General features: G+C 41.8%; 1 protein-coding gene across 1 annotated transcript in view; it reads right to left on the bottom strand.

Annotated features, from left to right (window-relative positions):
• The window catches only part of ELOVL5 (ELOVL fatty acid elongase 5), a 49,372-nt gene extending 44,925 nt beyond the window's left edge, over positions 1-4,447 (bottom strand). Inside the window, exon 1 of the mRNA XM_015821221.1 lies at positions 4,330-4,447. The gene's annotated coding sequence lies outside the window, so the exon portion shown is untranslated. The remainder of the gene's footprint in view (positions 1-4,329) is intronic.
• Positions 4,448-22,807: the final 18,360 nt, after the last annotated feature.

Raw genomic sequence — 22,807 nt, 5'->3', positions numbered from 1 at the left:
GTTGAAGTCCACAAATCTTAAAGTTGCCAAGGTTGAGGACCCCTGGTTTAAAGGGTGATGGAGACAAAGGCATAATTGATTATTAATGTTTTTGCAAATAACTATTTAACTACTATTTTTCACTTACCTTAAACTCAAGAGCAACTTTCTCCCTTTGAGACAGAGACTTTGGAGATAACCTTGAGAAAATATTCATATTACACACAAAAAAGAGCACAAGCATTTCTTGAACCCCAAGAAAGGAGACAGAATTAGGAAGAGACTCCTACGATAGTCTCTTACTCCTCCTACAACACTTCTCCTTAGCCTGGCTCTTCTCCTCCCTGACTCATTGGAGGTGTGAGAAGGAGGGGAGGAAAGTCACAATCAGATTTGCATGATTCTGTTGCAATTGCTTAGTTTTTTTTAAAAAAAGTTCTAGTCTTCTTATGCAGTCTGTTTCTTGATCCGGACAACCTTGAAGGGTTGATATTTATTTATACACTAGCTGTACCCGGCCACGCGTTGCTGTGGCTCAGTCTGGTTAAATGGAAAAGAAAGAAAAGAGAAAGTGCACGTTTGTAATATGTTTACGTCCAACAGATGGCACTGTTTTTCAAAAAAAGCATGTTTTTACCTGTCACAGGTGTGACATCTATATAATAGTAGGTATATAAAAACACGTGCGTATTTGAATGCAACGTTGTGTCAAAATTTCAAAGCAATCAGTGAAGAACTTTTGGAGATTTAAGATTTTGAACAAACGAACATTTACATTTTTATTTATATAGAATAGATGAATTACCAGGTTAGCAATAAATGAATGAGAGCAATATAAGTGAACACACGCATCAAAGTCATAGAATGAGGCAGAGGGTGTTGGTTTATTACTGGTGGCCAATAGTATTTAACAATAACAATAATAGAGTTGGAAGGGACCTTTGAGGTTTTCTAGTCCAACCCCCTGCTCAGGCAGGAAACCCTATACCAGGGGTGTCAAACTCGCAATGTCACGTGACGTGTCACAATATATCGTGACTTTTTTGCCATTGCCGGCAATGGGGTGGGTGCAGTTTCGCTATGATGCATCAGGCCACCGGGCCAGCAGTTTGACACCCCTGCCCTATACCATTTCAGACAAATGGTTGTCCAGTCTCTTTTTAAAAACTTCCAGTGATGGAGCATTCACAACTTCTGGAGTCAGGTTGTTCCACTGGTTAATGGTTCTAACAGTCAGGAAATTTCTCCTTAGCTCTAGGTTGCTAAGGACAGATGGATTATGCAACTGAATCTCTAGTGGTGCCCATAGTCCTCAGGTTACAGGTTGCACAGCCCTTGTGCCATCACAACGTCTAAGTATCATTTTCCAGCCACAAGTAAAATGTGGAAGTTATCCTTGCATAACATCATGACTTGTGTGGTGTCCTTAGAGCTACCGGGAAAAAGACTGTGGAATGTCTACTGTTGTTACAAGTTTAACTCATCATTACAACAATTCTTGTGCTTTTTCCTACCTAAGTACAGTAGCAACCACGAGCAATACTTTTATTCTGGTGTTTATGGTATAACAGGACCCTAAGATCAGCTCTCAGGTCTATATTATCTTACTGGTCTCTTCTTTCATTGCAATAAACTTCCCATAATCAGCAGATTTCTCTTAAAGAAGTCAGGACAGATCTTATACTGTATCATGAGACCAAGCTTTCTTGCTGACTAAGCAATGGTGTTACCTTTCAAAACTACAAAACTGTGATTCATGCAGTTCCAAACTTTTTGTATTGCAAGAGTCCAGGTGCAGTTAAGCTCCGAGGAGAGAGAATTCTCTTTTCGTCTAACAAGAGCAACTTAATATTTAGTAAGTGCTATCACTCTTTGGGGCAGTCTATTTCTGTAAATCTCGAAGAAAAGTAATTCAGATAGACCAACATCTAATCATAACCACAATATCTCAATTAAACATAAAATCTTAAGACAAATTACCAATTTGTTGATTATATCTGCACCAACACATCTGTTCCAAAGTATTTATACAATTCTGCCAACTAAAAATAATTATCTAGATGTTGCTTCAAAATTTTCCCCACTTCCTCCAACAAATAATATAACGCCCCAATTAAGTACACCTACAAAACACAGAAATTCACCTTTGGAGAATGGATAGACCACATTTGCTTTTCAATGCAGTCTAATGAGATTATCTCCCTTAATGCAATCAAAAACTCTTCTTTGCTGAAAGTAGAGATATCCGCCTTCATCTAAAACCACACAGCACTGACTGATTTTTAAGTTTGTATTTCCATAGATACATTTTAAATCTGTATTTCCACAGATACATCTTAATGAATACCTTTTTGCATTTTCTGATTGATGGAGATTGCAATCTGAGCAACAAATGATTAACAAGTTTTAGAAGTGTGCTGCTTATAGAACAATGCTTGCCGGATATGTCAACAAAACTTAACATCAGGACAATCCAATCTGTAGCCATACAGTAAATTAGATGATACATTTAGAGTTTCGAAAAGCAACCATATGCATGTTTACTTTAATGCAATTCCGTCAATCACTGGGGCACAACTCAGAAATATGTAGATACTATTGCAATCTAAATGTGTTTGTTGACTAAGGATATTTGCCAGAGTCAAGGAAAATTATTCATATGCAGGTAGTCCTTGATTTACAATCACAATTAAGGCCAACATTTCTATTGCTAAGCAAGGCAGCTGTTCAGTGAGTTTTGCCCCATTTTACAACCTTTTTGCCAGTTAGGTGAATCATGCAGTAATTAAGCAAATCTGGCTTCTTCATTGACTTTGCTTGATGGAAGCAAAGGTTACAAATGGTGATCACATGACCCCAGGACAGTGCAACTAAATACGTGCCAGTTGTCAAGCGCTCAAATTTTGACCATGTGACTATGAGGATGCTGCAATGAAAACTGCCCATTAAGTAATTTTCAGTGCCATTGTAACTCTGAATGGTCACTAAATGAATGTTTGTAAGTCAAGGACTACATGTATATAAATCCTGGAAGAGTTTGCTCAATGACTTGTTTAAGGAGCAGAATGACTGAATGGTTGCAGGCAACGGTTAAGATCATACATTAATATATTCTTATACTGAAGACTATAGACGGGGGTGTTTCTTAATCTCGGTAACTTTAAGCTGCATGGACTTCAACTCCCAGAGTTCCCCAGCCTGCATGCTGCCTGGGAACATCTGAGAGTTGAAGTCCACACAGTTGAAAAACATTGCTATAGGTCGGTTATCATCAACGTTTGGACTGGGATCTCAAACAGAAAACCCACATTCAATCATCCTTTAATTGCAAAACCCAGTTCAGCTCTGTCTAAATACTTTGTTATTGAAAAGTCCCAATCACCATAGCCAACGTCAATTCAAGGCTAAGTGCTCCAACTCACACCAACGTGCACATTCATCACACCCAAGCATCCAGTTCCAATAGGGACTTAGTTCAAAAAAGCAAGCCTCTAAAGACTGAAATGCATTCACTGCACTGTCTCTTATTTTCTAATGCAGAAGCAGCAACCCGGTGCCCTCCAGATATTTTGGGTTTCACCTCCCATCAGCCCTAGCCAACCCGACCAGCGACAAAGGCTTCTGGGAATTGTGGTTCCAAAGCCCGAGCTCGCCTTCCCCTTGTGCTAAGAGTGCAAACCAGCCCGCGTGCAAAGTGCCTGCCAGCCAGCCAAGCCGCTCAGCCTTCCAGCTGCGGCAGAGATTCGCGGAGCGCGGCGCTGCATGCAGCACTTGTTGCAATGCTGGCCGCTTCTGCCGGGTAAAGAAAACAAGCAGCAACTGGTTCGCAGGCTTCCTTTTCGAAACTCGCCCTAGGCCGCCTCGGCTCCTCTCCGCCCGCCTTTTGCCACTGCACGCCCAGCAATAACGGTAAAGCGAAGGGAGGGCGGATGCACGTGGAGCCCGTCCCGATGGGCCTTCGGGGGTGGGGGTGGGTGGGAGAAGAAGCGAGCCCCGCACAGCACCGGAGCTCTCTCCAGGTTGCACAAATCCCGCCTGAACTCTCCGCTTCTTCATCCCCACCCCGGCCGGCGCCTGTCGAGCAGCCCTCGATGGCTGTCAGCGGGGCTCAGCCAATCCTCGGCCGCCGCTCCCCACGCCGGGATCCGCTCTGAGATACTTGGCCCGCCGAAGGATGGGCTCCAAAGTAGCCGGCAGGGTGGCCGAGACGGAGATGCGGTGCTCCGCCCGGCTTTTCCCTTCCCCGCGGGGCAGATCCGAAGCACGGAGCATCCGCCCTGGCGATCAACAGCTGCATGCCCACCCTCTCCTCTCCCCTCCCGGCTCTCCCTCCCTTCCTGGAGGCCCCACCTGGCCTGGCTCCTGCGCGAAGGGCTTGGCAAGACTCCGCTTCACCTTCCTCGCGTCCTCGGCCTCCGCGGGCAACTTAAGGCAGCGAGCGACGGATCCCGGCAACAGCGAAGGAGGCGGCAGCAGCGGCGGCGGCGGCTCAGTCACGCTGTATAGAGGCCGGCGGGGAAGGGCGAAGGGGCGGGTCCAAGCGGCACCGCTGGAGGAGAGGAAGAGAAGGGGAAGGCGAGGAGAGCGCGAGCTCCGGCTAAATTGTGGGCTGATGGTGACGTAGCGAGGGCGGCTGGAGGCAAATGGGAAGGGATCTAGGAAAGGGGGGGGGGACTCGTGACGTCATGCCTATGTGGCGCGAGGAGGAGAAAGGGGGGTACTTGAAAGACAATGGAAAGTCCCGGGAGAAAGAAAGAAAATCCAAGAGGGGAAAAAAAAAACACCCTCTTATGCACGGTTTGCAAAATGCTGCCCTACAATGCTTTCGGTTGGAGGAGGAGGAGGAGGATTTCACAAAGTTCACAGGACTTACTCCTAAGTAAAGCCCGTCCTCCTTAGGTTTAGTTGTTTAAAAGCTTGCACCACTGTTCTTAAAAGGTTGCACCCTTCGCTGCCCTTAGACGGTAGGGGGAATTGGGTGTCAAGCGTTCATCGCCGCGGCTGCAAAGCGGCGGTTGTAGCGATCGCGGGCTAGGAAGATTTCAGCGGTAAGGACGCCGGCTGTTCGCACGGGGCAAAAGTGACGTGTGCACCTGACCCTAACTAGGTTCCAGGGCGCGCTGAGAGCAATTCCACGCCTTGCGTAGCGTAGGCTACGATCATACAACAACCCTAGGTCGCTTATGAATCGAAAAGGTACGCTTGCTCTGCGTGCCAAGCCAACTTACTACTAACCGTGCTTTTTAGCACCTCGAGGTGACTCCAGCCCGTTGGCCTAACTTGTGAATCGTCGACGCACCGTACAAACCCCCCCCCCCCCAAAGGATTAAGCAAACGGGTGGAGCGTGTTGCGTGAATGCAACCCGAGGTGGCAAAGAAGCGTCGGGCAAAAGCCCAGCGCGGGAAGCTAAGCCGGCTGCAAAACACGGCTTGGTTTTGAGTGCACCAAGGGCCTGATAGACGCTAAAAAAATAGAGGGGGAAAAAAAGTGGGAGGATCGAAACCGGGACAGGATTGCATCGTATTGGAAGCAAAGACGTGTGCAAGGGCGTGGATGCGTGCACAAAGATGTGCGAGCTGAAGCCGGTTGCTTCACTGCCGACCTTTGTTTCCTGCAGCGGTGCAGATCCCCGAGAGGCCAAGCGATTTCCCTCGCCTTCAAAGCATCTTCGAAAGAGAGCAACGCCGAATCGCCCTCCACGCTGTAGCGCAGGGGTTCTCAACCTTGGCAACTTTAAGACTTGTGGACTTCAACTCCCAGAATTCCTCAGCCAGCTTTGCTGGCTGAGGAATTCTGGGAGTTGAAGTCCACAAGTCTTAAAATTGCCAAGGTTGAGAACCCCTGCTGTAGCGTCTCTCCGCCCTCGCGGCTACGCTTCCCTCCGGCAAAGCACAGCCCGCGGGTCACCCCACTTGCCCGGCAGCGGACGTGGCCAATCGGAGGTGGGCGACGGAGGGGGCGGCGCCTCGAAGAGGCGGGCCCTTCGCCTGCGTTGACCGAACAACCTCCGACGGCGCTGGACGCGGTGAAAGCCGGCGAGAGGATGAGGTGACTTGGGTTGGTGCCTCGCCTGTTTTTTTTTTTTTTAATTGGGAGTCGACAAAAGGATTGTAACCTACTTTCCCCCCATGTTTTCCATTTGCAATGCCGAGGGAAAGTTTAGAAGGCGTGCAAGAGCATACCTTCCTGAAGTGTTTCTGTAATGCTTATAGATACTTGCAGGAAAACATCTCTCCAACTACAAAATCCTTTTCAGTTAGCATTATTCAGGCAGGATAACGAGAGATTCGGTGAAAGGGAGCTTTAGGGTCAAAGTCAATAATGTGTGATGGGGAAAACCCAGGTTCGCAGTCCCTCCTTTGGTATGGGTGATTGGTGGACCAACTACTCTCAGTCTAACCCAGCGGTTCTCAACCTATGGGTCGCGACCCCATTTGGGGTTGATCGACCATTTCACGGGGGTCACCAAGCAAGGCTGTCTGCCATTTTTTTTGTCCGCCATTTTTTTTGTCCGCCATTTTTTCCCCTTTTCCGGCGGGTGCCTTACCTCCCTTGGGCTGGGCCAGCTGGTGGTCAGCCTGCTCCGTCTCTGCTGCTTGCCAGCTACGCCTCGGCCAGCGCAAGGGGCGGAACCACGCATACACGGCACTTCTGGGCAGGGAAAGTCCTCGACTTACGACCGGCTGGGTAGTCCTCGACTTACGACCGGTTGGGGTCGCGGCATTAAAAAGGTTGAGAACCACTGGTCTAACCCAAGGCTTTTCAACCAGTGGTACATTGGTACATTGGCACCTGGCAGGTGGTACGCGACCATCCTAGAAAAGTGGTAGTGGGGGAGGGGAATGAGCTGAACCGGTGGCAGCATCACACAAGCCTGAGCGAGAGATGGCTGGAGCTGCAGGGCTGTCAGGGCTCAGCAGAAGCGCCAGGATCAGCGCTTCGGGACTGTCAGGGCTCAGTGGAAGCATCAGGATCAGCGCCAGGCTCCAGCTGGAGCTCGGCGCTGATCCTGGCGCTTCTGCTGAGCCCAGAAGAAGCGCCGATCAGCTGGAATGTTGCAGCATCTCCAGGGTTTTGTGATTTACATTCAGATGCTTGGCAACTGATTCATATTTATGACGGTCACAGTGTCCCAGGATCATGTGAAGTGACCAAAACCTGCTGCATCCACCCAGCAGACGGGGAATAAAAACCAAACACCCATCCACCCCACCCCCAATCCTCAACAGAAATGCTCACAACAATGAAAACCTCAGACAGGAGGAAGAGCGCTGCCAGGTGGGAAGCAGGTGTCTTGCTCGGCTGTGGCTTGGGGGGCACTTTTTTCAGTGCCATTGTAACTTCGGACAGTCACTAAGCGAACTATTGTAAGTCGAGGACTACCTGTACTTCATCACTTTTTCCCTTTTTTTTTTTTTGGTCATCAAGTTTTTGACACCTTGCTAGGTGACTGGTGGTACTCGAATATTGCCATATCCTAAAAGTGGTACAATGGGTGAAAAGGTTGAAAAGCCCTGGTCTAACCTACCTCACAGGGAAAGAAATGGATCTATGCACCTCGCATCTTGAGTTTCTGAATGAAAGGCAGGATATACATGTAACAAGCCAGTTTGGTGTAGTGGTGAAGGTGCCAGCCTAGAAACCAAGAGGCGGTGAGTTCTAGTCCCACCTGAGGCCTGGAAGCCAGCTGGGCGATGTTGGGTTAATCACCAGGTGACTGGGAGTACTAGTCCTGCCTCAAGCATGAAAACCAGTTGGGTGACTGGGCCAATCTCTCTCTTGTAGTCCAACCCACTTCACAAAGTGGTTATTGGGGAAAGAGGAAGAGGAAGGAATATTATGTATGTTCAGTACTTTGAGTTGCTTGTAATCTAAGAATAAAAATCAAATAGGGTTGTGTACAGTATTACTGTTCTGGCTGCAAACTATGGGGGGCTTGAAGAGGATCTCACAACCTCGGGGGTGGTTGGTGACTTGAGGGCTCTCCCCATTTCTTTTTTTAATTCTTGTAATTTTTAACTTTTTAACCTTGTTTTAATTCTGTTTTTAACATTTTTTATTATGTTTTTTTTTGTTTTTATATATAAACCACCTGGAGTCACTCAGGTGAGATGGGCAGTTTACAAGTTTGATAAATGCTAAAGCAGAAGTAGTTTCACATCATGCAAGAAATCATGGTTTATACTGGTCTTGATTTGTTGAATAAGTCATAGTCAAGTTCAAACAACAGTCTCAGCCAGGACTGAGCAACTTGAGCTCATATCAAGCTTGGATGCACCATCCCAGACCAATGTGATTTCTAGTGACAGCAGGAAAATGAGAAGTGTAATTTAAATCTCTTCTGGAGGTTAACTTAAATTTAGTTAAAGATAGGCCTCCATACGTGACCTGTTGTACAGTTTCAGAGGAACACAGAAAATCATGGCTTGGTCCCCGTATATCGGCTCTCCTGCTCCTCAGCAATAGTTCTGAGGCCCTCAGCCAGCCAAATATTGCCTATCCCAGCTGTAAGACTAAATTACAAGCCAGAATAGCTAAGCGAGCATGGCAAGCCAGACACATAAAATGGTTTTATGACTTAGAATAATGTATAAACTTGAGCAGCCAAAGTTACTTTTTCATCTCCCATCATAGGCTGTGGGTAGGTGGCAATAAATGTGCATTATCATACTGTCTTTGCAGCTCATATATCAAAAGAAGTTTTATTGTCTAACTTGACACTCCAGGTCCTCATGTCAGGAAACATCCTCACTGGAGCATATCAAGGACTTACTACCTACCCCGTTTGAAAGAATTTTTTCAAAAAATTTTTTTAAAAAAAGCTAGGACTTTTTAAGACTGCTTTTGGGACTGAACATACAGGTAGTGCTCCACTTACGACCACCATTGAGCCCAAAATTTATATTGTTAAGCAAGACAGTTGTTAAGTGAGCTTTGCTCAATTTTATGATTTTTCTTGCCACCACTGTTAAGTGAATCACTACAGTTGTTAAGAGTATTGTGAAGTGAATCGGGCTTGTCAGAAAGTCACAAAAGGGGATCACATGACCCCGGGACACTGCAATCATCATAAATATGAGCCAGTTGCTAAGCAGCCAATTTTTTTATCATGTGACCATGGGGATGCTGCAATAGTCATAAGTGTGAAAAATGGTCATAAGTCACTTTTCAATGCTGTTCTAACTTTGAACGGTTACTAAACAAATGGTTGTAGTAGGAAGTTCTTTTAGAAAAATTAAAGTGAAAGGGGGAAGGGAGAATCATTCTTTTTAACAATGTGACCATCTGCTTGGAAAATGGAAATTAGCTGAGCCAAAGGTCCTTTTTCAAAAGGCAACTGGACTTTGTTTTTCCTTGAAGACGTTTTGCTTCTCATCCAAGAAGCTTCTTCAGTTCTGACTGAAGCTTCTTGGATGAGAAGCGAAACGTCTTCAAGGAAAAACAAAATCCAGTTGCCTTTTGAAAAAGGACCTTTGTGACAACCATGACCTGGATGACTGAGAATCTCCACAGAGGTAGAAAAACAGATGCTAGGAGCAGTGTCACTGAGTTGCTTTAGGATAAATGGATGTTTCCATAAAAAGCCATTATGGAAATCATTTTGTTGGCATCCATTACAGACTCTCAAATCTCCAAACATGCCAGTTGGCCCCTAAAGTTTAGAAACTTACTCGTTAGGCCATAATGTTTGAGTTCATATGAGTACTAAACCATAATATAGTTTGGTTTTTGTCAAACCTGGAGAATGGTTTAGCATGCTATTTGAATCAGGTAATTATGATTTGTTCAACTAATTGTTTAAATAAATCATGGCTAGCATAAGCTAAAGGTAACTTACATCCTTGCCTCCATGAATAGAAGAGTTCTGGAATGGTTGTGCAAATACAATATATTGTGACTCTCTTTTCTGATTGAAATAAAATCTGAAAGTCAAAGTCCTCTCCTTCAGATTGTTTACAAAACAACAAATGGAGGCTGTACAAAGTGCCTCACAAAAGTGGTTTATAGAAAGTCACTGTTGAGGTTCTCGTTCCGTTCATAAATGGAGCTTTAACTGTACAGTTCAACAGTTATTCCTGATTCTAAATTGAACATAGATGGGAAGAATTGTTCGGTTGTCCTTAAGATTAATGATGGAATGTTGAGGACGTAATGACTCTTGTACCTGCAACTTGATATATTTTTGGGACTTTGTAGATCAGAGTCTCAGTTACGCATGGAGGTAAGAGAAAGCCATGGAGTGCAGATGCTCAGATTTCTACTTTCATCCTTTGGTTGAGGCTTCTTAGAAATCATCACAAACCCCTATGTTATATACACTTGACCCATGTTCACATGCTAAGCCATTCTATGATTTGATTGCTCTCTTTAGTTATGTATTTAATTGTAGTTTTATAACTTACTTCAATCCTGGAGGACACTGGATGGTATTCAGCAATATACTGGTATATAAACTAACAAAAACCCAAGCCCCAACATCATAATACAAACACTAGAAACCAAAAGTAAACTCAATACCCCAAGCAGTCATGTTGGGCCAAAGACTTGTTAAGATAAAACTGCTTTAAGATGTTTCTGAAATATCCGTAATGTAGGGATATATTGTATATACTTTTATGGGCGTATTCAACAAAGTGGACGCTACCATTTGCTGCCTCACCTGTTTAAGGTTTACGGCTGATCAAACCCTAGCTTAGACCTACAGCGTGAACCTAGTCATCATGTCTTGTAAATGGGCAGGTGTCGTTTGCAGGAGCACAAAGACTGCTGTGTTTTTCAAAGCTGCACAGTGTTACAACGCTCGAACCTGAGAAGGTTTCAGAAGGCTTCTCATCCTTTACTTTTATGTACAATATTTACATTTTTAAAAAATAGAATGGTATAATGCAAGCCTGCTCATTTGTTCCAAAAAATTAGTTCAGTTTTCAAACCGTATCTGAAAATGCTGATACAAGTCTCAGACAAAGGATAGTTCAGTTCTCCCTCCCTTCCTCCCTCCCTCCAATTTGGTTAAAATAAAAGCAGAAGTCCTTAAAGTACCCAGCCAACGCACATGTTCTGATTCTCAAACTGAAGCCATGCACACAGTATGCCAAATAAATGTGTCTTGAAAATGTCATGGCTCTGTGGTCATAGTAAATGAAATTACCTTTGAGCAAAACTGGGTTACTTGCAATATTTTGTTTGAACCTCAAGAAATCATTAGTTCTTCCCAGAGCTGGCTATACTGGCCAGAGGTATTGCAAGTTACAGTCTGATTCACAAGGACTCTATTAAGTTGAGGAACGCTGCTATGATAATTGTTCTTAATCAGTGTTTTCTCTGTCAGCAATATTTAAGTTCTGTGGACTGCATCTCCCAAAATTCCCAGCTAGCATTTGTACAGACATAAAGAGCATTATTGTCACAGTGGCCCTAACAGAGCTGTCAAAATGCTTCAGGAACAAAGCCAAAGCTAACTCCATGATGAAATTGTGTCATTTTTTTCTTGTGCTTTCTGAAGGGACGTGGCTTCCCCAAAGAAAACTTGGTTTTGTGCCAGAATTCTTGACTGGAGATTGTTTTGTTCCTTTTGTGGGGGGAAGGAAATATCGCTAGTCCACATTAGGTTAATGGAGAGGATTCATTTTAATTCAACCTTTCCCAGTTGGATATATTTAGCTCAAGTTGGACTCCAAGTTTCCTTATCTCTAGACAATTTCACCTTAGGCTACCTGTGGACCCCACCTGACCCGCAAACTCCAGTCTGAAATAATAAATCTTCCTAAAACATACTCCAAATACTTGCCTTACTGTAATCTGAGCCTCTCAGCCTCCTCTGACCATTTCTGAATATCGTGTCATCATTAAATATTTGATAAAGTGGCCTATTGCATGCTGTTCACCTTTGACCTTCCTCCTCCCCCCCCTTTCCCAAGTAGGCATTTGGAAAACAGTGAGATTGCATTTTTTTTTTTAACAAAGCACACAAACGTTTGAGAGCAAGAACAATTCTCCCCGTGCCAATGTCATAGCTGAAAGCACAGCACAAAAAGAAAAAAGAAAAAGCACAGCATTTCTGAAACTTAACAAAAAAGTCCTTGGGTATTTATGGGCTGCATATTTTTCTTTCTTATTTTTCTTGTCAGTTATTCACCCTTCTTACCTGGTGGAGTGTTCCTGAGGACATTAGCTCATGTACTGGGATGCCACATGGTGAGCATCTATTAGTCATTCTCAGCCATTAGTGTGTCTGTTCCGTTGCACTGACTCCTCCATTCAGCCCTCTTAGAGCTTAGCTTCCTTAGTGATCCTTTGTTGAACCCAACTCTTCCTGTGATGTAGAAAGAGCAACTAACATAATGTTGCCATCTCTTGGGGGGATTTTTGCAGACCAATGTTACTTTGAATACTGTGCCTTTGGCATTTTCCAGTACAGAAAATAGAGGGTACAGTTGCATAAAGGAAGCTTAGTAACCAGATAAGGCAATGTCTGTGGAAAACAGGAGATTAAATTGGGGTAGCTTTGGTAATGTTTGAAACAGCTGCTGAAGAATGACTTCTTGTATATATTTTTAAGCCTAAATTTATTTTATTCAAAACAAAGTTAAAATGCAAAATACAGAACTCAAAATTAAAATCCAAAAGGACAAAAGAAAAAAAACAACCTCAAAACACAAAACAATCAAAACATTAAAAAGATGCATAAAAATAAGGCATATACGTATTATCCACTCTAGTCAAAACAGTTACAATACAAAATACAGAACTCAAAATTAAAATACAAAAGGACAAAAGGAAAAAAAAAAACTCAAAACACAAAACAATCAAAACATTAAAAAGATGCATAAAAAAATAAGACACGTATTATCCACTCTAGTTGAATACTGATTAATATATTACTACAACATTATGTTGAAAGAAAAGTCTTCATCCTGGTTCATCCAAGCCGGGGATAAATAAACAACATGGCGACTGCTTTGGGAAGAAGGTTACAGTTTATTGAAGAGGCAGAAAGATAGTTCTTTCAGGAAAGACCAGAGAAAAGAAGAGAAGGGCTGGGCACATGGGTAGTAGGTTTTTATACCCTCTCTAGCCTTTTGTTTGGAATAGTTTCCTGTTCCTGTGGCATGAACTTTGAGACTATTTCCTGTGTCACGTATTCTGACCTGAGTTTAGGTGTGCCTCTCTGGTATTCTTTATGGTGATTGGTTAGTCCTATTATCATATCCTGCTTCCCTGGTGATGGGGCTAATGGCTCCTAGAGTTTGGGTTGGGTATGCAGATTTTAGGTCTTTGTCTTCTTGAGCTTCTGGCTCCAACTTTCCTGATGTTTTACATTTGCCTTTGTACAGGGCTGGCTTCTGCTTGGGGGAGGGAGACCTGGGGCTATCAAGGAAAACTGAGCATGCTTTTCTGTCTCTTTAAGATCCTTGAAGAAAATATATGAGTCCCGTAAGGGAGATAGGGCGGTATATAAATTCAATAAATAATAATAATATTTTTCTGCCCTTTTTAATATTTCCTTCTCTGGGGCTGACTTCCCACAATTAGTTCTCATCCCTTGCGAAACAAGCCCTCCAAAAAATTTTAAACTACTAAATCTATTTGCAATCTGTTGACCTGTCTTCTATATGTTATATAAATGACCAAATGGTTAACAGGAAAAACAAACAAAATTAGCATTTCAAAACTCTTTGTTAATAAGCTGTTATTGTAATCATAGAAAATTTACCACGGCATCTTATCTATCCTAAATCATCCCAAAAGTTATAAACAAATCATCCTAGGTCAAATATCCATGTTTTTTTCTTAATATTGTCTCTAGTCAATTGTTGTTTAATTAAATATAGTAAATTAAGCCTCCAAAATATATCTACCTTCTGATCAAAGTGCAAGCAGAAGTAATTGCCAATTAACTGTAATAAATCTGTCCAGTCTCCCCCAAACTTCATAGAGGTCTGGAATCTGTCTTTTTCTTTTTTAGTCAAAACCATAATGTTGAAAGAATGTGTCTTTGGAACAGCACATGAAATTGGAATAGCATATGACATCCACTATGCTGGTTCACCAGCCGTGAGACTATCTCTTTGATCTGGAATTGGATCAAAGTCCTTTTGTGTATCTTCATCCACATCCAAAGATAAAGCTTCAGATCTTAACATTCATTTAACAATCATTAAAGTTTGATCAAGTTTTTGACTTCTGGTTTGCTAATGTGGCTGCTGCGGCCGCTGGAAGGCGAGCTCCATCTTCCACATCCGATTTTGCACCGCTGGGGGGCTCTGGAAAGGGTCAAACGTCACCCTGTAGGGGTGACAAGCAAGTAGGGGACCCCCGCTTGATTGCGGGAGGATGGTAGCCCTTCCACTTGATCCGGGGCAGCCCTCCAAACCGGCATAGAAATATGGCCCGCCACTTGGCTGGAGACAGCCGAAGTCAAACCACCAGGCACCTATAACGTAGCGCGGATGAGACTGGGTGAGAGCTGAACCTCTCTTCAATCCTAACTATTTTTTCCACCTGTACAAGGTGCCCAAAATATTTTTCCCCCTGTGGAAAGAGGGAAGGGAAATTCTATCCCACCCTCTAAAAACAGCGGCGACTGACTATCTAGGGGAGTTTAAAACGCTGAAAGAATAACCTGATTCTAACTGGATTTCTATCAACATTTGAGGACTAAAAGATTTCTTACTCTTATTGAAGATTTGGGTTTTTACTTACAAAAAAAAAGTAAAATTGGAAAAAGGATTATAAAAATTTTGGACTTAAAAAAAAATCTTAAATGGCATGGGTGATATCTTGTGGCTAAACCTGATATTACAACTAGTTATTGTCTAAAAGAGATTTGGCTTAAAGCCCAGACTATAGATAAGACTTTTGCAACCTTGGCAGATATCAGCTGTGGGAAGCCCAACTGTGTTCTTTATTCAGTGACAAAATTATTTTCATTCTCTGATTGTAAAGCTTTTAATTTAACACCACTAAGAGAACATGGATGAAGATCAGGAACAGATTCTCTTTATGTTGAAAGCAATTTATGAAACTATTCTTACAGTTTCTGATGAAATAAGTAGCTACAGAAAAGAACAAGATGTCAGCCTAGATATACAAACCTAAACTTTGATTACAACTATAGAATCAACTACACAGAATATAATAGAAGAAGTGGAACAATCAAATACTATGATAGAAGATTCAACTGATCAACAAACACAATTAATGGAAAACCCAGAAAAGGGACTGACAATATTGAAAATGGAAAAGACTTTCTATATAAACCAGAAGAAACCTGAGGATCAAGAAGAAGAACAAACCGAAGGGAAGATAAACATTTCAGGACGACTACGTTGAGATGGAAAAATAGAGAGAAGATTTGTTAATTCTTCAAAAAAAATGGCAACTGGATGGCCTCTTTTATCTCAAACAATATATATAATAACAGAGGGAGATCTATTTGATGACTTAAAAGCACGGATATGGAAGGCAAGTTGGCAAAGAAAGAAAGGTAGAATAAGGCTGAAGAGAATTGGGGGTTTGACTTATTAGGATTAAAATAGAATATATTCAAATAGACAAGATGTGTATTTTGAATACTAGATTTTGTTATGAAATGAGATAAAGAAAACTTTGGTTATTTAAAACTTAGTAGTATAAATATTAAAAGTTAAATTTGAATATTGATTTGTTTATAAAAGTTGAATGTAAAAGTAATTAAGATATATATGCTAAAAATCTATTGATAAATTTAATAAACATGTTTTTACTTAGCTGATATAATAAGAACTGTACTAGCTTAAATATGAGATAGTAGACATTAAGAGAAAAAGAGAGGAAGTATTTGATATATAAACGAGAAATTTTGGTTACTAAATTTAAGACATTTGGAAATTAATAGAAAATAAGAATGTTATACTGTATTATTAATTAGATGATGTAAGATGGTGAGAAATAGAATACAGTATATTCAAATAGATAAGACGTGTATCCTGAATATTAGACTTTGTGATTAATTGCGATAATGAGAACTTTGGTTACTTAAAACTTGGAAATTATAAATATTAAATGTTAAATTTCAGTATTAATGGGAAACTAAAAATTGGGAAAAATTAATTAGGACATTGATTGTCTATAAAGACTGAATGTTAAAATAACCAGGATATGTATAAGCTTAGCTAGAAACTGCCCCACACTCCTTTCTTAGATTTCAGAGACTCTTCAGCCATCTTAATCTGTGAAATTTAGCCAGGGAACAAAGAACAAAAAAAGTATGTTTACCTCTATATTTCAATCCAAGATTATAAGAGAAGTTCAATGGAAATAAGCTCCAGATGTTTTGCAAATTAAAAAAGATACAGAATCCAGTGGTGAGAGTCTGAGAACTCTTCACCTCCCCCCAATCATTACCGTGCTTTCCATACAGAAGGGACAGAGGTTATCCAAAACAATGTATAGCAAAAGAAAAAAAGAAAAATCAATTGGAGTCCAGCAAGGGGTTGAGATAAATCAGCACCCAACCGTTAATTAACTTTTAAAACAATAAGCAAAAAAACCCCAGTGAAATCAAAAATTGAAAGTTCAAATTCCAGCGTGCTTGGAAAATGAAACTGCTTGACAGGAAGATGGATACGCCCAATGACTTTCAATTGCTTCCAGAGGGAATTGGAATCTTCCAGCCCCCCCCCCCCTGCCCACTGGGTCTACGATAGTCCAAAAGTCGTCTTGGCTCACTCCTAAGTGCTCCCTTTCAAAACCAGGGAGCAGCACTGCCAAAGAACCAGCTTAAGCAGTGAAATGAGCAGGTCATTGGTAAGAGAAAAAAGAAAACCTTACCGTACAGCAGCCACCTTGAAAGGTGAGGGCCGACTTGTATATTGACTAAAGCTATGATGCCCTTGCTATCCTGACTTAGTTGCCCCTATTCCTGCCTTCCCTCCTAATTGTTTGGTCCCTTTTCTCTTGACGGGTTTTATTTTCCCCCCTAAATAAAATGTTTTCTTATTATAAAACATTTTAATTAATTAATATTAATTAAATATTGATTAATATTTATATTATATTAGTATGTATATATTTATATTAGTATGTATATATTTACATATTTTACTTTTAACATATGTAATATATTTATATATTTAAATATATATTAACATATTAATATTAATTTAATTTACATTAGTTTAGGGGTACCTGCTTAAGATGGCGGCGCTTTGCTTGGCTGCGGCTGCTTCAGCTCTCAAAAGTGTGGGGGTTAGGGAGGGAAATGAACGATTCGGACTGAAACACGTTTCAGAAATAGGGACAACTAAGCTGAGTTGGGCTGCCAAATTTTCATACGAACGTCAGTCCATATTGGAGATGAAGAAATTCAGTCATTGTTGATTTCAGAAAAGGCAGGCACAGCCACATCTCTCTGTGCATAAATGATTCACCTGTGGAGATGGTTACCAGCATCAAATTCCTGGGTGTGCAGCTAACGAGTAGGCTGACTTGGTCGCTCAACAGTGAGAAACTGGTGAAGCGGGCACAACAGCGCCTGCATTTTCTGCGCCGCATGAGAAAAGCACATCTTCCTTCCCCTGTCCTGACCACCTACAGGGGCACAATTGAGAGCATCCTGTCATACAGCATCACAGTCTGGTTTGGAAGCATCCCTGCTTCAGACAGGAAGGCGGTGCAGAGAGTGGTGAGAATGGCCAAAAAGATAATTGGAAATTCCCTCCCTCCCATCCAGGACATAGCACAGAAGCGCTGCTTGAGCAGGGTCCGTAAGATTATCTGGGACACTACACATCCTCTTTATGACCTGTTTTCCTTGTTACCTTCTGGGAGGAGGCTTCGTGGTATCCGAAGCAGAACATCCAGATTCAGCCAGAGTTTCATTCCATACAGCATTAACCTTGCGAACTCTCAAGCTTCCTCCTTCCGTTATATATTCAAGATGGACAATATTTAATATTTATTTGCTACATATATGTAGAGATGTGGGTCTATACATATGTTCATAGTATGTTTAGGTGTGTGTCATGTATGTGTTTCACTTTGAGAGCAGGCAACTAAATTTCATTTTTGATGTGTGCCATTGTGCCCACAGTATAAAAATGACAAGGTTATCTTATCTTATCTTATCTTATCTTCTCATCTCATCTCATCTCATCTTATCTTATCTTATCTTATCTTATCTTATCATAATTTAAAAAATCATCCACTAAGAAGTTAACATAAGTGAAATGAATAAAATTAAAGAAGGCTATAGGTTTGCTAAATGCAAGGCCTAAGTAACAAAAACTAGTTTGCTGCTCTTGCTAATAAAAAAGTGGCTCTGGAGTGAAGATATTTTAGAAAAAGCTGAGGGAATGCTTCACCCCTTTTTGGTACAGCTGTTTTTTGGGGGGCAGTCAGAGATGCAGACAAGTTTACCTTTCTACCTTTATAAAGGTAGAAACTACTTTGGCCACCTAATGAGAAGGAAGAACTCACTGGAGAAAAGCTTAAAGCTGGGAAAGATTGAGGGCAATAGAAGAAGGGGACGACAGAGAATGAGGTGGCTGGATAGAGTCACTGAAGCAGTAGGCGTGAGCTTAAATGGACTCCAGAAGATGGTAGAGGACAAGAAGGCCTGGAGGAATGTTGTCCATGGGGTCGTGATGGGTTGGACAGACTTCGCAACTAACAACAACAACAAAGGTAGAAGCCTATCAGCCACTTTGAAGAAGGCATATGTGAAACAACCTTTAAAACGGAGGGGAGGGGGTATTCCCTGGAGAAAGTGATAGCCTTCTCTGTTTCTTCCTCCCCCCCCAGATGGAGAGAGAGAGAGAAAGAGAGGAGGAGGAGGAGGAGGAGGAGGAGGAGAGACAGATGAAAATGGCCATCTAATTTTGTAAAATATAAGGGCATGTAATATTCCATTCTACTGAAGAGAGATATACACAACTATAACTCAGTATAAGGAGGAAGGGAAAAAAGAGTATTAAGCCAGATTCTGTTTACAAGTCAACCACCCTATTAAAAGAAGGGAAGTTAAAAAGTTGGAGCAATTTCTGTGAATCAGCTGTGGCAGGATGCCGTGAAGGGAAACATTAGACTTCCAAGTATAAATTGACTGCCTCTTTCCCACTGAGCTAACCCCACAGTTAAAAGTTAAACGTGGGGAATCGAGGAACTGGAAAATAAAGAACGTTGATTCAGCCTCTGATCTTCTCCAATTATCTTCTGCTGGTATAAGCTCTGGGAAACTGGCATCCCTGGCTCAGATTTCAGCAGCAAAAGAGCACACCTTTATTTGTTCAGTCAGGTACATAATATACTTTTGGCAAACATAAGCAATTGTCCTAAGACATATAATGAACAAAGTGACCTGGAGATTAACTGTCCCTTAGTATAAAATCTCAAGTTTATTTATTGTAAATGGAATTTTGTTTTTCTTTTGCCCCATTTCCTCTTAACAACTGAGGGAAAATGACAGCCCCTTAAACTATGGGTAGCTCTTCTCCCACTTTTTGCAATGGGACCTTTCTGTTATTGATGTGGTCCAAATCACTCCTTTATAAAAAACAATCTATCTTTTCTCCCTCAATTTCCTTAAATGCCTGTATGTGGGATTTTTAATTCTGTGCTATCGGCTCTAGGGCTGCAAAAGGGTGGTTTTTTTTTATGTGTTTGATTTTAATTTGAAATAAAATTAAAAACAAAGCTGGCATACTGTGAAGCAAAGCATCAACCTCCAGAATTGCTTTTATTGTCAGGAACGCCCACTGGATTCCACATTGGCCTTGTAGGCTTCCATGTGAATTAAAAATAGTGGGTCACTTTAGGCCAATACTTGTAAACTTGCCCTTTTATCGAGAAAAAAAAAGACAAGGAAAACTGGAAGTTAATTGTGTAACCAGGGTGATGTTACCGGAAGCAACTTCATAATTTTGTCTTTGGTTAAATTTGTCTTTTGTGACTGGCCTTCCATGTTGGCAGCCATTCTATAAATTGGAAAGCTCTGTGTGGCACTCGTTTGAATGCTCATCCCAGGCTCTTCAAACATCAGAAATACTCCCTAATCCAAAACAGTTGGAGATCTTTGGCCTTATAATGTCACTTCTGTCTCTTCTTTCAGATCACTATCTGAAAGCCGAGTTTGGTGCAATGCCTTAGTTTGCACTGCATCCGTAACTGTGGATAACTCAGGTAAACAGAGGCACAAATTGTTTGAAGATTTTCAACCTCCATATTCTCCCCTCTCACTTTTCTTCAGTAGACTTCTATTACACTTAACACCCCAGTATTTGTCTAGGACAGGGGTGTCAAACTGGTGGCTTGCGGGCCGGATGCATCACGTGCAGGCCACACCCACCCCACCTCCGCAAAGGCAAAAAACTGTTGCAATACATCATGATTCATCACGTGACACGATCAAGTTTGACACCCATTGTCTAGGAAATTAAGGTGGATGATCTCTATTCTTCAGTCCTTTTCTATCTGCACATGATGAAGTGGATTAGTCTAAGACAGAGGACCCAACCTTTTGGGCACCAGAGATCGGTGCCACGGAGAAAGGTTTTTCCGCGGACCAGAGGGTGCGTGGCTTTGCATACTGCCTGCATCCTGCGGATGGGGCTTTGCTTGTTTGTGCGGACCGGTTGCTGGCATGTTGCGGACCGGTGTCGGTCCATGGACCAGGGGTTGGGGGTTGGGGACCTCTGGTCTAAGAGATCATACCTGATCCAGAGGCATCCAGTGGGATTCATGGCCATGTAAAGACCTAAACCTGGATCTTCTAAATCCTAAACCCCAGGTAAGTTGATATTTTAATCATATGCTATCTGATTTTGGTGAGGAATGTCAGATGTGACAGGATAACATGTCTATTAATTAGTTTATGAAAAACACAAATCATATACCACACATAACTTCTATTAGAACAAGAAGCCTTGTTCTGATAGCTTGGATTATTTTGAAGCAATGATAGATAATAGGTTTGGATGATATATTCATTATCATCTACTATCGTCTGGTACCATAAATACTAGGATAGAGGCAAGGCGGTTGTAATCCTTAAGCTATATACATTGTACAGTATAGAGCAGCATGCCTACATCTGATGTCCTTCAGATGTGTTGAACTCACATCATTCTTATCTAAATATTAGCTGGAATAAAGGGAGTTGTAGTACAACCCATCTGAAAACCTCCCAGTTGGAGAAGGCTAATGTTTCAAGAGTCCAAACTGGTTGTACTTTTCTTTTTGGCACATGACTCTTTTCAAATCTCCTGAATATGGTGGAAATGCTTGTAAATTTCTCTCAGTGACCACCACCACCACCTCCTCCTCCTCCTCCTCCTTAGTGTTTTTCCCACAGGTGCAGGGTCCAACAAGTGCCATCTTGTGAGATCAAATGCAGCATCCAGGTCTAACTGGGCATTTTTCATGTCTGCGTTTGCTGTATCTTGCGATCTTTACTTCAGCTTTTCACACTGGCATTTGCCAACTATATTTGGCATTACTCTCAGTGACATGCTTCAGGCAAAAATATTGCCTGTATGAGAGAAAGGAGGATGGCAACACGGCAGATAAGAAAGTTTTCTGAGCTCCCAAAATGACTCATAGATGAGTATATCTCCTTGGCATTTATTTTTATTCTCCTAACTGAATTGCCCTCAGTAGCAACACCCTTTTATTCACACAGTACTATATTCATATTTGTATTCTGAATCCCATGAACAATTTGGAAATAAGTTTCCCATTAACTAGCTGAAACTGCTGGTTCCAAGTGGAACTTATGGTATGGGCTCCTCATTCAGATTAATAGAAGCCACTCAGTCTCACCATGGCAGCGCAGCTAGATAAACATCTTTATTACGTGCTAAGGTTAGGCAGTAGACTGCCCTTTGTCATCATGAAGGGGAAATCTTTGTTCTATTTGCTGCCACTTAATTACAGTATTCCTTTTTTACTGTCTTTAATGGGCGCTCTATCCTTGTGATTCTAATCTTTCAAACTAGGCAACTGTTAGATGGTGATATTACTGGCATTTTTTCATGGAGGAACTGGAGCGCTTAATATAACTCTTGCATGTGGCAGATTTGAGTTTCAGCAAGCTCAAACATTTGCTGAGGCTCCTAGTGAAATCAGTAAGAACTAAATACAGTATATCACTAGCCTTACTTAAATGGGTAGTTAGGAGAACTGTCTCTATGTACATAAAATCTCCTCTTGCCTTCTCATCCTTAATTATTATTATTATTATTATTATTTTAATTTCTATACCGCCCTTCTCCCGCAGGACTCAGGGCGGTGCACAGCATATTAAAACAGATACACATATCAATAAAAATAAAAACCCCTCTAAAACCAAATTAAAACCAAATATTCGAAGCTGTGTTCCAATTAAAATTATACCTAAAATCGTCCCTAATAAACTTTCCCCAATTGGTACTTTCCAGATGTGTGAGTGTACTGCAGCTTCCATTATCCTGAGCTAGCATAGACAACTATTGTTACATTCAGCCTGTGGCTCAATATATTTGGAAGAAATGGTTTAAGGGAGATTGCCACGGAACTTGCTTATCCCTGATGGAGACTTTAATGTGTACCTTGCAGTTTATTTGCATAGTCTCTTCATAATAGCTTGATCCTTACATCAAAAGAGAACATGTTGGGAGACTTCCGGTGGCAGGCGATTTCGCTGGTCGCAGCTGTTTGCTGCCTCCCGCCTGTTTCGCGTAAAAGCCGGTTTGACAGCCAGCATCTGCTGTCAAACGGCTTGATACCTTTCCCCTGGGCATAAGGGGATCGGTGAGCTGCCCGGGGTAGGAGTTGAGTTCCCGAGTCGTCCTATATGGACGATGTAGGCGA

This window comes from Protobothrops mucrosquamatus, unplaced genomic scaffold (genome assembly GCF_001527695.2).
Source record: "Protobothrops mucrosquamatus isolate PMUCROS unplaced genomic scaffold, P.Mucros_1.0 scaffold1278, whole genome shotgun sequence".
In the NCBI taxonomy this organism is placed as follows: Eukaryota; Metazoa; Chordata; class Lepidosauria; order Squamata; family Viperidae; genus Protobothrops; species Protobothrops mucrosquamatus.
The sequence above is the reverse complement of the archived record's forward strand: the minus strand, read 5'-3'. Positions and strand labels throughout refer to the sequence as shown.